The sequence below is a fragment of the Neovison vison genome, chromosome 3, assembly GCF_020171115.1.
Source record: "Neovison vison isolate M4711 chromosome 3, ASM_NN_V1, whole genome shotgun sequence".
Taxonomy (NCBI): Eukaryota; Metazoa; Chordata; class Mammalia; order Carnivora; family Mustelidae; genus Neogale; species Neogale vison.
In genome coordinates, this window is record NC_058093.1 from 17,818,513 (window position 1) to 17,834,098 (window position 15,586).

Sequence of the window (15,586 nt, forward strand, 5' to 3'; positions counted from 1 at the left end):
CTTTTACAGATGTATTGTTCCGTTTGGAAGTCATGGTTGGTGCCACCTAAGTGGGTTTGTGCTGCAAGGAATCTGAGGACATCCTCTCCCTCATTTGCAGGACATGAAGGTTTCCACACACCGTTAATGTTTCCCTCTACATTATAATGGAAACCCAGAACAAAGCTGTATGGATCCCTTACACTGGGTAGCACAGAAAGGCTAGAAATGTATTCTTTTTAACCCCCCCCCCCCACTTCTTATTTTTCCATTTATCTTTGTAACTGATTTCCAGTTTAATTCCATTGTGGTCTGAGAGCAGACACCATATAATTTCTATTTCTTTAAGTGTAGTAAGGTATGTTTTACAGCTCAGAATGTGGTCTATTTTGGTCACTGCTTCATTTTATGTTATTTTATTTATTTGTCGGAGAGAGCGAGCGAGCGAGCGCACAAGCAGGGGGAACAGCAGGCAGAGGGAAAGGTAGACGCAGACTCCCCACTGAGCAGGGAGCCCCATGTAGGACTGGATCCCTGGACCCTGGGATCGCGACCTGAGCCTAAGGCAGACACTTAACTGACTGAGCCACTCAGGTGTCCCTCTTGGTCAATGTTGCATGTGAGCTAGAGGAGAATGTGTATGCTGCTGTTGTTGGATGAAGTTGTCTATAGATGTGGATTATATCCTGCTGATTGATGGTGTTGTTGAGTTCAGCTACGTCCCTACTGATTTTCTGCCTGCTGAATCTGTCCATTTCTGATGGAGGGATGTTGAAGCCTCCAAATATGATAGTGGATTCATTGATTTTTCTTTGCTGTTCTATTAGTTTTTGCCTCACATAGTTTGATATTCTGGTGTCAGGTGCATACTCACTGAGGGTTGTTATGTCTTCTTGGAGAATTGACCCCAGTATCCTTCTCTATCCCTGATTAATTTTCTTGCTTTGAAGTCCATTCACTCTGAAATAAATGTAGCTACCCCTGTTTTCTTTTGGTTAGGATTAGCTGGTATATTTCCTCCATTCATTCACTTTAAAAAAAAATCTTTATTTTTTAAGTGATCTCTATTTCCAACGTAGGGCTCAGACTCACGACCCTGAGATCAAGAGTCACATGCTCTACTGGGCTGGCCAGGTGCCCCATTTGAAAAATTTTAATTAATGGTTATTTAATTATAGCTTTTTCTTATGAAAAGTTTATTGACTGGACCAGTCTTTGCATAGAACCAAGTATTGTTTCTGGGATGCTATCTTAAATACTGTTCAGATATAAGTAAGAAAGAACACCAGCTCCTGAATGCACAATAGAAATGGGTTGACCAAGGTGGGAAGAGAATGGAGGAGAATTAAAATGATCAAACATTTTAGAATAAGAATGACCAACCATCACATGAATTTTTCATTCATGCAAGTGATTATCTAACTCCCTCAGACTGCCTTTTTATTTACTCAGTCAATAAGTATTTCAGATCTGTTATGTCCGGAACCACATTTCTATTCTCATAGACACCTCCAAAGACAGTCTATAGCTTTCCTTGCAAACTCAAGTAAATTTCAGTATCTAGCTTGATTTTTCTTCACTCATTTGATTTCTTTTTTTTTTTTTTAAGTTTTTAATGATTGCCCTAGAGTTTGCAATAAACATTTGCAATAAATTCAAGTCCACTTTCCAAACACTCCCTACAACTCCCGGGATAGTTTAAGTATCTTATATAAACAGAAGAGTCTAATTCTTCCTTCTTGTCCTTTGTATCATTGCTGTCATTCATTTCACTTACACATGCATAAATAAGCATATATATATATGTACTGAAAATACATACATAAGCATACATAGCTTAATACATTGTTGATATTAATATTGGGAACTGTTACCTGTAACTTCAATCATGAATAAGAAAAATATAAGTTTTTATGCTACCTTCACTACTCCTTTGATGTTTTTCCTCTCTTTACGTTTATCTCTGAATGCTAGCTATAGATATTTTTTTCTGTCTCTAATGAAAGCATTTTTAAAAAATATTTTATTAGGGCCCCTGGGTGGCTCAGTGGGTTAAGCCACTGCCTTCGGCTCGGGTCATGATCTCAGGGTCCTGGAATAGAGTCCCACATCAGGCTCTCTGCTCAGCAGGGGGCCTGCTTCCCTTCCTCTCTCTCTGCCTGCCTCTCTGCCTACTTGTGATCTCTGTCTGTCAAATAAATAAATAAAATCTTAAAAAGAAAAGATTAAAAAAATATTTTATTAAGTGATCTGTACGTCCAGCTGGGGCTCCAACGCACAACCCTGAGATCAAGAGTCGCATCCTCTATAGAAAGAGCCTGCCAGGCCTTCCTCTAAAGAAGACTTCTGACAATTTTTGCAGTCAGGCCTACTAGCAACAAGCTCCATTTCTGAGTGTCTTTATTTCTTCATAAATAAACCCTCTATGTGCCGCTGGGCTGGAGTACCAATCCTAACCAAGGCAGGCACCATTTCCTGAAGAGTCTGTTCACCAGCAGAGCAATTCTCCCAGACACTTGAAGGAATGGTGGGGAGGGCATTCCTTACCTCTTGGCGAAGGCTGGTATTTGACTCAGAAAAAGTCAGAGAAAGTGGAAAGTGGTTTTTCAAGTGCCCCTGTAGAGTAGAGAAAAGATTGAGCACTCCTACGCACGGAGTCTCAGACTCTTGACAACCAAGCCTCTCTGCACCACGTGTGACCATGTTCCCGGCACCTTACGCAGGTGCGCAGATGCGCGCGCAGGACTGGGGGGGAGCGGGGAGCACGGGGGCGGGAGTGGGGCACCTAAGCGGCTCTATGCGGAGTAGCTCTCGCAGTCAACTTTTGGAGCTCCTCCATTTTAGGCTGGGAGATCATGGCATTACTCCGTAAAAATCAACACAACACCCTAGCCACGAAGTGACAAGGGTGCCAATGACAGGCGGGTCCCTTCAGGCAGTGGCCCCTGCTTGTGGGTCCCGCTGAAGGGCCCAAGCGGTCCAGAATCGATGTATCGTGTCTATCTGGTGTGAACTACTCTGCTCGAGGCGCCAGTTGTTCTAAACACGTGCTCTGGACTCACTTTGAAAAAGTAAGGCACACAAACCCCAACATGATTGCAATTAAAGGAAGACGTTTTCTGTTCGCCTCGTGGTCCCCTAGAAGCAGGAGACACTGGCAATCCACGCAAAGTGACCAGAGAAGCATCCGGTGGGCAGAGAGACACAGGACAGAGCTCTTGCTAGGACCTTTTCAGAAGTGTTTCTTGGGAAGGAATGGCTGAAGCAGGTGAGCGAGGGGCACCAACATAATTTATCCATTTCTTTTAGGTATCTAATTTGTGGACAAATAATTGTTTTAGTAGTCTCTTATAATCCTCTATTTCACTCATACCGGTTACACTGACTCCTGTTTCACTTCTGATTTTGAGTCCCGCCTCTTTTTTTCTCTTCCTTTAGCTGAAGTTTTGCCCATTTTGTCTCTCTTCGAACCATCAACTCTAAGTTTGTTGATTTTTTTCCCTTTTGTTTTTCTAGTCTCTATTTCATTGACCTGATCAAATCTGTATTGTTTCCTTCCTCTGTGAACTTCGGGTTTGGTGAGTTCCTCTCTGTATTGTTCCTTGGATTACAATTAGGCCGCTTATGTGAGATCTTTCTTTTTTCCCAACGTAGGCATTTAGTGTTAGAAATGCTCCTCTTAGGACTGCTTTTGCTGTATCTCATAGGCTTCGTTGTGTTGCATTTTTATTTTCATTTGTCTCAAGATACTTTGTGATTTCCTTTTTGACCCATTGGTTGTTCCGGAGTTGGGGCTTATTTTCCACATGTTTGTGAATTTTCCAATTTTTCTCCTGCTAGTAATTTTTTGGCAATACCCGACGAAAACAACAAATGCACTAGCCATTAAGCGGCGAGCGTGCCAACAACCAGTGGTGCCCCTTAGGCTGTGGCTGCAGCTGTTGGGTCCAGTTGGTGAATCCAAGCAGTCCAAGGGCTTATCGTCTCCTTCTGGGGAAACCACCTGCTGACTGTACCAATTGTTCTAATAATGTACTCTGGACTTGTTTTGAGCAGAAACAGTATGGGACACACATATGAACATGTCTGTCGTGAAGGAAGAATATTTTTATTATAATCGTGGGCTGGCAGCCTTGCGGACCATGAAGGGCAATGAGGGAAGTAGCCTGCGAGCTCAGCAAGCAGAGAGAGAGAGAGAGAGAAGGGAATGTCTGGTGGGAAACTTACTGGAGATTTTTTTGGGAGGGAAGGAGTGAAGCAAGATAGACAAGAAATAAGAACTTATGACTGGAGAGCATGAAAAGTTTGGGTACACTCTGGGCTAAGCCTGGCTCTCCTGCCATGTAAAATCTCTTCTCACAGTGTCTGAAGATCTCTTAGGAAATCTGGAATCTCAGGACTCACACTGTGGTGGCAACTTGCTTCTTCTCCATGGCACTGATCTATAGCTTGGAGTCTGTGATACAGTCTTCAGAGTCAGTTATACCATCGTCGTATGTCCTTAATGATTTTCTTCTTAAAAAATTATTTTTCATTGTGTAAAAATTACATAGCTTTAAATCTACCATCTTAAGTATTTTTAGGCATTTGGTTAATCAGTGTTAGGTATATTTACATTGTTATTCAACGGCTGTCTAAAATTTTTCATTTTGTAGTCCTATAACCAACTAATATCCCCTTCCTTCTTTTCTTTTTTTTTTTAAATAGATTTTATTAATTTGTCAGAGAAGGAGAGAGAGAGCACACAAGTAGGCAGAGGCGGAGAGAGAAGCAGACTCCCCGCCGAGCAAGGAGCCTGATGCGGGGCTCGATCCCAGGACCCTGGGACCATGACCTGAGCCGAAGGCAGCGGCTTAACGGACTGAGCCACCCAGGCGCCCCTCCTTCTCCTTTTCTTTCCAAAATTATCACTACTTTGATATTTCATAGTGGTGAGATAATATAAGATTTGTTATTTTCGTTACTGGCTTATTTCTGGTAGCACAGTCTTCTTGACGTCCATTCATGCAGTAGCATGTGACAAGATCCATCCATCCTCCCTCCCTCCCTCTGTTCCTTCCTTCCCCTCCCTTTCTCCCTCCCTCCCTTCCTTCTTTCCTTCTTTCTTTTTTGACAACAAATGTTGGTGAGGATATGGAGAAGGGGGAACCCTCCTACACTACTGGTGGGAATGCAAGCTGGTGCAGCCACTCTAGAAAACAGGATGGAGGTTCCTCAAGAAGTTATAAATAGAGCTACCCTAGAACCCAGCAATTGCGCCACTGGGTATTTACCCTAAAGATACAGATATGGGGGCTCCTGGGTGGCTCAGTGGGTTAAGCCTCTGCCTTTAGCTCAGGTCATGATCTCAGGGTCCTGGGATCGAGCCCTGCATTGGGCTCTCTGTTTGGCAGGGAGCCTGCTTCCCCCTCTCTCTCTGCCTGCTGCTCTGCCTACATGTGATCTCTCTCTCTCTCTCTCTGTCAAATAAATAAATAAAATCTTTTAAAAAAGTTACTGATGTAGTGAAAAGAAGGAGCACCTACATCCTGATATTCATAGCAGCAATGTCTGCAATAGCCAAGAAGGAGCTGAAATGTCCTTCAACAGATGAATGGATAAAGATGTGGTTCATATATACAGTGGAATATGGACTATTACTCAGCCGTCAGAAAGGATGAATATCTACCATTTACAACAATGTGGATGGAACTGGTAGGTATTGTGCTAAGTGAAATAAGTCAATTAGGGAAAGACAGTTGTATGGTTTCATTCATATGTGGAATATAAGAAATAGCACAGAGGATCATAGGGAAAGGGAGGGAACTGAATGGGAGGAAATCAGAGAGGGAGACAAACCATGAGAGACTCTTGACTCTGGGAAACAAACTGAGGATTGTGGAAGGTATGGTAGGTGGGGGCATGGGGTAACTAGCTGATGGGCATTAAGGAGGGCATGTGATGTGATGACCACTGAGCATTGTATGTAACTGATGAATCAGTGAACACTACAACAGAAACTAATGGTGTATTGTACATTGGATAATTGAATTTAAATTTTAAAAGAAGATTTAAAAAAAGATTTTGATAGAGAGCACAAATGGGGGAGCAGGGGCAGGTGGAAAAGCAGGCTCCCCACTAAGCGGGGACCCTGGGATCATGACCTGAGCCAAAGGCAGATGCTTAATTAACTGAGCTATCCAGGCACCCTGTGACAAGATTTTTTTCTTAAGGCTATATAATATTCCATTGTATGTGTATACCTGATTTTCTCTGTCCATTCATTTAGCAATGGACATTAAGGTTGGTGCACCTCTTGGTATTGTGAATAATGTTGCAAAGGACATGGGGGTCCAAATATGTCTTTGAGATCCTATGTTGAGTATTTGGATGAATACCATAGTAGGATTATAGGATCCTATGGTAATTCTCTTTTTAATTTTTTAGTAACCTCCTTACTGCTTTCTATCATGGAGCACTATTTACATTCACATCACAGTGCTCTTGTATTCCAACTTCATTTCCCTGCAAAAATCATCATTTTCTCTTCTTTTGATAATGGCTGTCCTGATGCATGTGAGGCATTATATCGTTGTGCTTTTGATATGCATTTCCCTGATAATCAGTGATGCTGACAGTCTTTTTAAAAATTTTTTTAATTTTAGGGGCACCTGGGTGGCTCAGTGGGTTAAGCCTCTGCCTTCTGCTCAGATCATGATCCCAGGGTCCTGGGATGGAGCCCCACATCAGGCTCTCTGCTTGGCAGGGAGCCTGCTTCTTCCGCTCTCTCTGCCTGCTTCTCTGCTTACTTGTGATCTCTGTCTGTCAAATAAATAAATATAATCTTCAAAAAAAATTTTTTTTAAATTTTAAATTTTTTTAAAAGTAGGCTCCACCCCAAACATAAGGCCTGAACTCACAACCCTGAGATCAAGAGTCGTATGCTGCGTTGGCCAGGCCCCTCATGTTGACCAACTTTTCATATACTTGTTGGCCATATTTATACCTTCTTTGGAGAAATGTTTATCCAATTTTCTGCCCATATCTTTTTAAAGAGTATTTTTTTTTATTTATTTGAGAGAGAGTGAGCTCATGAGTGGTGGGGAGGAGCAGAGGGAGAGGGAGAAGCAGAATCTGCACAGAGCACAGAGACCAGTAGGCCGAAACCAAGAGCTAGACAATTATCTGACTAAGCCACCTGGGAGCCCCTCTTCTGCCTATATTTTTAATTGCATATTTTTAAAAAGTTTTTATTTAAATTATAGTTAACATACAGTGTAATATTAGTTTCAGGTGTACACTATAGTGATTCAGCGCTTCCATCCAACACGCGGTGGTCGTCATGACAAATGCACTCCTAAATCCCCATCACCTATTACACACACACACACACACACACACACACACACACACTCCACCCTACTCCCCTCTGGGACCCATCGGTTTGTTCTCTCTTTCTTGCTTTGCCTCTATCTCTTCCTCCCCTTGTCTTGTTGGTTTTGTTTCTTAAATTCCACGTACAAGTGAGATTATTTGGTGTTTGTCTTCCTCTGACTGACTTGTTTCAGCATAAGGCCCTCTAGCTCCATCCATATCATTGCAAATGGCAAGATTTAATCACTTTTTTGGTTTGTTTCTTTAGATTTTTACTTGAAAAAGTTCCTGAACTGTGCTGGATAGGAAACAAAACAAAACAAAACAAAAACCTTAGGGCTGCCTGGTGGCACAGTCAGTTAAGCATTGGAGATCTTGGTTTTGGATCAGGTCACGATCTCAGGGTTAAGAGATACAGCCCTGCGTAGGGCTCTGTGCTCAGCAGGGAACCTGCGTAAGACTCTCTCTTTCTCTGCCCTTTCCCCCGCCCTAGCTCTCATTGTCTGTCTCTCAAATACATAAATTTTTAAAAACAAAACAAAACAAAGAAATCCCCTTATTTTCTATAGGATTTGCAATGATCTCCCATTCTAGTCAGTTGCCTTTTACTCTGTTGATTGCTTCCTTGGATATGCAGAAGTTTCAGAGTTTGATGTAGTCTCATAACCCATTTTCTCCCGAAAATTTATAAGAATAATACACGGTATATTTCTTATGCAATGAGTATTATAATTGATTTCACATTTATTACTGTAATAGTTTTATATTGCTGTGTAACAAATTGCCACAAACTGAGTGGCTTAAAGGAAACCCATTTGTTCAAGTTCTGTGGGCAGAATTGGGTAGGTTGTGTTTGGAGCTCAGCCCAGTCTCTTCCCCAGCCTCAAATCCCAAATGAAAAGGTTCCTATTGCTGAGGTCCTGAATAACACCTTACTTACTATCTTAGCAAGTGCTGCAGGGCACCGGGCTGGCTTGGTCAGTGGAGCAACTCTTGATTTCCCAGTCATGAGTTCGAGTCCCACACTGGGTGTAGAGAGTACCTCAAAGAAAATTGAAGAGTAAACTGTACGGTCGACCTGCACACAGCACCAACCTCTGCGTTTTTGCAGAAGTACCGGGGGACTCCGCGCTACGCTATGTGGGAGCAGCCTGCACAGAACTCTTCACACCTTAGTCAGGCTCCTGAAATTTCTCCTGAGCTCCCCTGCGCATGTCCTTGTAAAATCTAGTTTCAGCAAGAACCATGCTAGATTAACTTTGAGCAGGAACCCCCCCATCTACAACCAAACTCATGACCTGTTTTCAGGAGGGATCCTTTTCAGTTGCTTTAACCGGAATACCCTTCGTTTCATCGCAGGAATTTCCCATCCACTGTCCCTGACCTTCCTCTTTAGCCATAATTCTAACTGGCCTGTGCTGTAGTTGGAATGAAAGGCGCTGTCCCCCCCGGTGACGTCCCAGTTGGAGGGTCCCTCTATCTGTTGCTACGATCCGAGTCATGCCTGCCTTACCATCCTAACAGGGGTCAGGGAATCTTCTTCACCTCTGCGGAATCTCGTCGTGGCTACAGCGTGCAGCACCGAGACGCTGTCCTCAGCCCCATCAGCGGTCCTCGGCGGCCCCCTCGCGGCACCGCACGCGGCGACGTTTGAGGCTCCTCTGGGTCCAGTACGGGGCTCTGCGGGGCTCAGTGCTCTTCACCGCATCTTCGAGGCTGATTACAGGGACCCCACTTCCTGAGCTTCTCAGGGTTATGAGGGGCATCGTGAACACACACGACCGTAGTCAGCACGCGCGGCAGCCCTATAGCAGGCAGGGAGCCTCAAGCACGGTTTCCCTTCAGGGGGCAGCCGCTCCCCTCTGTGTGTCCGAGCCATCGGGGGCATGTGTCCTCAGCCCTGTGAGGGGATCCACACGCCTGCAGTCCTGTTGTTCCACCTTCAAGACCTGCTGGGGTTTTTTTGCGGCAGAAAGAGAGAGGAACGCAGACAGGAAAAAGATTGGCCTGAAGGAAGAAGTTCCTATTCTGCTTGCGGACTCTGAAAACGTGGAGGCGGCTGGCGAGCAGGGCCAGAGGGGAAGCAGGCTGCGACGTCAGCAGGCGGGGGGCAGAGTTCTCCGCAGGACCGAGCTTGGATGGCGGATTTGTCAAAGCAAGGTCAAGGAGAGGCGCAACGTTAGCATCTAACCGCCTCTTAGAGGCTGTCCTGTTGTGGGTGCGGAATTGTTACAGTTGTCTCTTCTGCTGCTTTGTCCTTCCGTGGTGGGAGTTGAAGGTCCCGTCTTCGTTCCAGATTGTACTGAATGGAGGCCTCTGTCGTTTTGTCTTGGTTCATGTAACGAAAATTGTCAATTTCGTTTATCTTTGTCCAAGGGAACCTGGATCCTTTCTATCCCGTCTGTTGTGCTTGGGTCTATAGATCCTCGAGTTCTCCATCTGTATTATTCCTTCCTGTAGACAAATTTTGATTAATACATTGTTCTCCCTATTCTTTTCTCACACTAAAGTTATGTTGTTATTAGAGATCTTTCTTTATTCTAAGGGTAGTAGTTTTCAGTAGAAATGTCCCCTGAGAACTGCGTTTGCTGCGTCTCATAAACCATTACTATGCATTTTCTTTAGTGCACGTGTGTGTGCACTCATGATTGATTTTGTCGCGATAACTCCCGTTCTGTGAGTTGCTTTTACTGCCGTGACTGCTTCCTTGGCCGTGCAGATGATTAAAATCTGGTGAAGTCACATTTGTCTATTGTTCATAATTCGTAAGTACAATGTTTGTGTGTTGGTTGTGCAATAAATATACTAATTGATTTCACATTGGTTACTGTCATATTTAAAAACATATTTTAAAAAATGACAGTAACCTATGTGAAATATAGTATATATGTGAAATATAGTATATAGTAAAATATATACCAATATACCAATGTGAAATATAGTATATATACTATATACTATGATATATAGTATATATCAGTATTAACAAACATACACACACACACACAAATTCAACAAACTTAGTGGCTTAAATGAAACCCATGTTTTTGTAGAAAATGTGTGGTCAGAACTGTGCAGGATCTGTTGCGAGGTGAGCCCAGTCCCTTCCACAGTTGTAAACCCCAGGCGCACGGGTCCCTATATGTACTGTGAAAGACCTGAGCAAAGCCTTTCTTCCCATCCTTACAGGTGTCCTTACACTTCCTTTTCTTCATTGCGGTCCTTGCATGCCAAGTAGCTGTGGAGTTCCCTGAAGCTCTGAATCCAGGCTCCTGACCTGGCATTACCTTGGGGCCATCCCTGCCCCATCCCTCAGCTCTGCACTGTCCCCTACTTCCCACAACACCTGGGTTCAGTAGGTGACACCAAATTGGGATGGTTCTTCTTACCGTACCGCATCTCTGTACCACATAGTCATTGGTGACAAAGGTTCTACATCTCAGTACACTTACTCAGGTTTCTGAAAGGTCACATAGGGCTCGTGTATGCACTTGTTTGTAAACCACATATGAAGGAGCCCTGCTAACTGGTTTCCATTAAAACATCCCATCTGAGCGCCCTTGGTATGCGTTCAGGTTCCTCGGGCATCTGCATGCCACAGGGACACTCGGCCACGCCCTTCTGTCTCTGCAAGCCTCGTGGTAGATGGTTTAGCCCGAAGCCCTCTTTACCGTGACGTTCCCTCTTCGTAATCTCGCCACATAGTCTGCACGGGCTCCTCGTGTCCATGCACACGTCCCAGGTTGTATTTGGAGTCGGTCCCAGTCAGTTGTGCACTTAGAAGTCCGAGTGGGAGAATCCCTAGATCTTATGCTGGGTCCCGAGGAATGTCCGCATTCCCTTGTCCAAGAAGGTCTCTGAATGCTCTTTTCCTTTAGCAGCGTCGCTGTGACCCGCTGCCGCAGGACAAGGCGGGCGACATGGCTCCTCCGCACTGTGCGCGGCTCCATGAGCTGCTTGGTCCACAGCCCCGTGGTGCGCCCCTGAGCGGTTCTGAGGCGGCATCGTACCTCGGTACAGAGGTCCGCCCCCACCTCGGTGCCTAATGTGGCCTCACCTCTGCTCGGACCTCTCACCAAGCTTCCAGGCCTTTCCAGGCACTGTTTGGGGAGGTGAATTCTTTGTTCACCACCCCAGGTCAGCCTTGAACCTTCTCTTAGACTCGGCGCACGTCCAGGTCAAATGGAGCTGCCACGCCCACGTCGCTGAGTGTGTTTCCCCAGACCCTGCACCCTCCACTGCTGATCGCTCGGACATGTGACCGCATGTGTCATCCTCATCATCTGCCCATGATTTCACATCCCGTCGACCTGTCCTCTACAGGGTTCCATAGAGGAAGCTCATCCAGAAGCCTCTTTATCCTTGATGTTTCCTCTTAGGAGTTTTGATAGAACCACTGTCTTCCTCTGTTCTTTGGTACAATTGCTCACACGGACAAATAAGGAAAAATCACCGAAATGATTGCACATTTGTTCTTGCCATATTCAGAGTGAGTCTTGTCTTTCCCCCATGTGGAGCCCAACTGCAGAGTCCCTATATGCATCCCTCATCGAGTGTACTTTCCTCTGACCGTGGTTCCTGGTGGGAAACCACGTTGCGCTACTTTTATGTCCTGACCCCATTCCCTGCACTGGCGAAACTAGCGGTGGTACCATGCTTTAAAGAAGTGGGGGAAACAGATTTATCTTTCCTGTGACAGCGTTATTTTACTAAATAAAATGTCCTTGATGTGCATTCATGCCATCGTATCTGAAAGGTTTTTATTGTTGTTGTTGTTTTCCTGAAGGCCCAGAGTATGGCGCTGTATGTATGCACCCATTTCCTTCTCCATTCTCCTAGCGATTTCTTTTGGGACAGCTCCATCTCTTACGGGTTTGAACAATTCAGCAACAAACGTAGTGGTCCAAATGTGTTTCTAACTCTACCGTTAGTAGTTCTGGTAATACCACAAGTGGGTTTCCTGGATCGTGTGATATTCTCTCTTTGCGTATTTTTTGGGTAACTTCTGTACTGTTTTTATCAAGGAGAGCACACAACTCACATTATCACCCACACTGTCTTGTGTTCTTAACTCTCCATTCCATCTCCCCCAGCAATAGTCATGTTTTGTTCTTTTTTTTTTTTGTGGTATTATAGTTTTTTTTTAACACAAAGATGACGGGCACAACAAGCTGTCTGTTCATTTTTTTTTTGCTGCACAGTGTGGTGCTGCATCGGTGACGCTGATGGTCTCTGGGCTGCTCTTTCCAGCACGGCTCTGCAGTTCTTGGAGGAGATGTCATGAGCAGTCACTGAACAGGGAGATTTGTTGCACAGCAGCAGCATTTCAAGCTCCTTGACGTGGACTAGGAATTTCCAGGTGCCACTGCGCAGCTTGTACTTTGTTTTCTCGTTGGTCCCGCAACCAACGTAGGGCATAGACCTCTGGCCCTTGACTCTCCCGCGCACCACGCTCTCAGCCTCTGGGTCTCTGCCGGTTGCACTTCTTCTTGACATTCGGTCTGAGTGGTGCCCGATGAACTTCTTGGTCCTCTTGTCTGAGGGCAGCCACGACGCCAGCTGACAGAGGGCTGCCACCTCTGCACCCAGCGCCAGCGGGGCGAAGAGAGCTGCTTTTTTGTTTGTTTGTTTGTTTGTTTTGATACTGGCTCTTTTGATACTGTGAGATAAGGTATCACTGTGGTTTTGAGATGCATTTGCCTGAGGATGAGTGCTGCTGGGCCCCATTCATATGCTAGTTGGAATTTGTGTACCTTCTGTAGAGAAATGTCTGTTGAATCTTCTGCCCGTATTAATGGGGCTATTTGATCTTGTTGAGTTGTAGAAGCTCCTGAATTATGCTGAGTAGGAAACTCTGTCAGATCTCTGATTTGTAATTATGTTCTCCTTTTCTGCATTTGCCCCTTACTCTGTTGATGCAGGCAGTGACGTGCAAGAGTCTTAAAGGTTGATCGAGTATCATAGCTCAGTTTTAAAAAAACATTCGTAATGTGAAAAAATAATGAATACTGTTTTTCTGAAAATAAATAAATTGGAAAAAAAAAACATTCGTAAGGGTAAGGCACCTGAGTGGCTCATTCGTTAAGCGTCTGCCTTCGGCTCGGGTCTCAATCCCAGGGTCTTAGGAACAAGCCCCACATTGTGCTCTTGGCTCTGTGGGAAGCTTCCTTCTCTCTCTTCCACTCCCCGTGCTTGTGTTCCCTCTCTCATAGTCTCTCTCTCTGTCAAAAAAAAAAAAATGTTTTTAAAAAAAATTGTAAGGGTAAATTTGTGTATTTCTTTGTGTAATAAATATAACGATTGATTTCTAACTGATTACTGTAACTTTTATTGCCCTTAAATGGCACAAACTCAGCGGCTAGAGGAAACTCATGTATTGCATCAAATAAAGTTGCCCAGGCAGTATTTAGAGCTGAGCCAGTCTCTCTCCATTTCAGGAATCCCAAAGTCACCGTTCCCTATACTTAATGCCAAGGTCCCTTATAAGGCGTGTCTCACCATCTGAACGAGTGTCAGGGACTGTGTGTTTTCGGTAAAGTGGCACTGTATATGACAGAGTTCTGCCGCTCTGCACGTATCACTAACGAGTGCCCTGTGCGCACAGACAGGGCACCTGGGTCGCACTCTCCGTGGTATCCTACCTGCACAGCAACCCTTAGTTTCCCTGGAACATGTGCTTCTCATAGGACGTGGGCCTCCCTCACGATACCGATGCTCCTGTCCATGCCTCAGTCAGGTTCCCGAGCTTTCTCTGAGGGTTATCTGTGCACCTCCTTGTCAGTGTGTTTGGGGGAGACACACTTTCTGAGTTCCCCAAAGGGGTCACACGCGACTGTAGTCAGCACAGCCAAGGTGCCACAAGCAGGGTTTCCATGGGGGAGGGGGGACTGTTGCCCTTGGGTCCCTTCTGTGCTTCCGAGCAGTCTGGGGCTTGTGTCCTCGACCCTTGAGGGGATCCACACGCCTGCAGGTCCGTTGTCCCACCTGCATGACCTGCCGGTTTTTTTGTGGCAGAAAGAGGGAGGAACACAGACAGGAAAACGATTGGCCTGAAGGAAGAAGTTCCTATTCTGCTTGCGGATCCCTAAAACGTGGAAGCAGCTGGTGAGCAAGGCCAGAGGGGAAGCAGGCTGCGAAGTCAGCAGGCAGGGGGCAGAGTTCTCTGCAGGACCGAGTTTGGAGGGTGGATTTGTCAAAGCAAGGTCAAGGAGAGGCGCAACGTTAGCATCTAACCGCCTCTTAGAGGCTGTCCTGTTGTGGGTGTGGAATTTATACAGTCATCTCTTTTGCTGCTTTGTCCTTCCGTGGTGGGAGTTGAAGGTCCCGTCTTCGTTCCAGATTGTACTGAATGGAGGCCTCTGTCGTTTTCTCTTGGTTCATGTAACGAAAATTGCCAATTTCGTTTATCTTTGTCCAAGGGAACCTGGATCCTTTCTATCCCGTCTGTTGTGCTTGGGTCTATAGATCCTCGAGTTCTCCATCTGTATTATTCCTTCCTATAGACAAATTTTGATTAATACATTGTTCTCCCTATTCTTTTCTCACACTAAAGTTATGTTGTTATTAGAGATCTTTCTTTATTCTAAGGGTAGTAGTTTTCAGTAGAAATGTCCCCTGAGAACTGCGTTTGCTGCGTCTCATAAACCATTACTATGCATTTTCTTTAGTGCACGTGTGTGTGCACTCATGATTGACTTTGTCGTGATAACTCCCGTTCTGTGAGTTGCTTTTACTGCCGTGACTGCTTCCTTGGCCGTGCAGATGCTTAAAATCTGGTGAAGTCACATTTGTCTATTGTTCATAATTCGTAAGTACAGTGCTTATGTATTGGTTGTGCAATGAATAGACTAATTGATTTCACAATGGTTACTGTCATATTTAAAAAACATATTTTAAAAATATGGCAGTAAGCAATGTGAAATATAGTATATAGTAAAATATATACCAATATATACGAATATACCAGTATACCAATGTGAAATATTGTATATATACTGTGATATATGGTATATATCAGTATTAACAAACATACACACACACACACAAATTCAACAAACTTAGTGGCTTAAATGAAACCCATGTTTTTGTAGAAAATGTGTGGTCAGAACTGTGCAGGATCCGTTGCGAGGTGAGCCCAGTCCTTTCCGCAATTGTAAACCCCAGGCGCACAGGTCCCTATATGTATTGCGAAGGTCCTGAGCAAAGCCTTTCGTACCATCCTACCAGGTGTCCTTACACTTCCTTTTCTTCATTG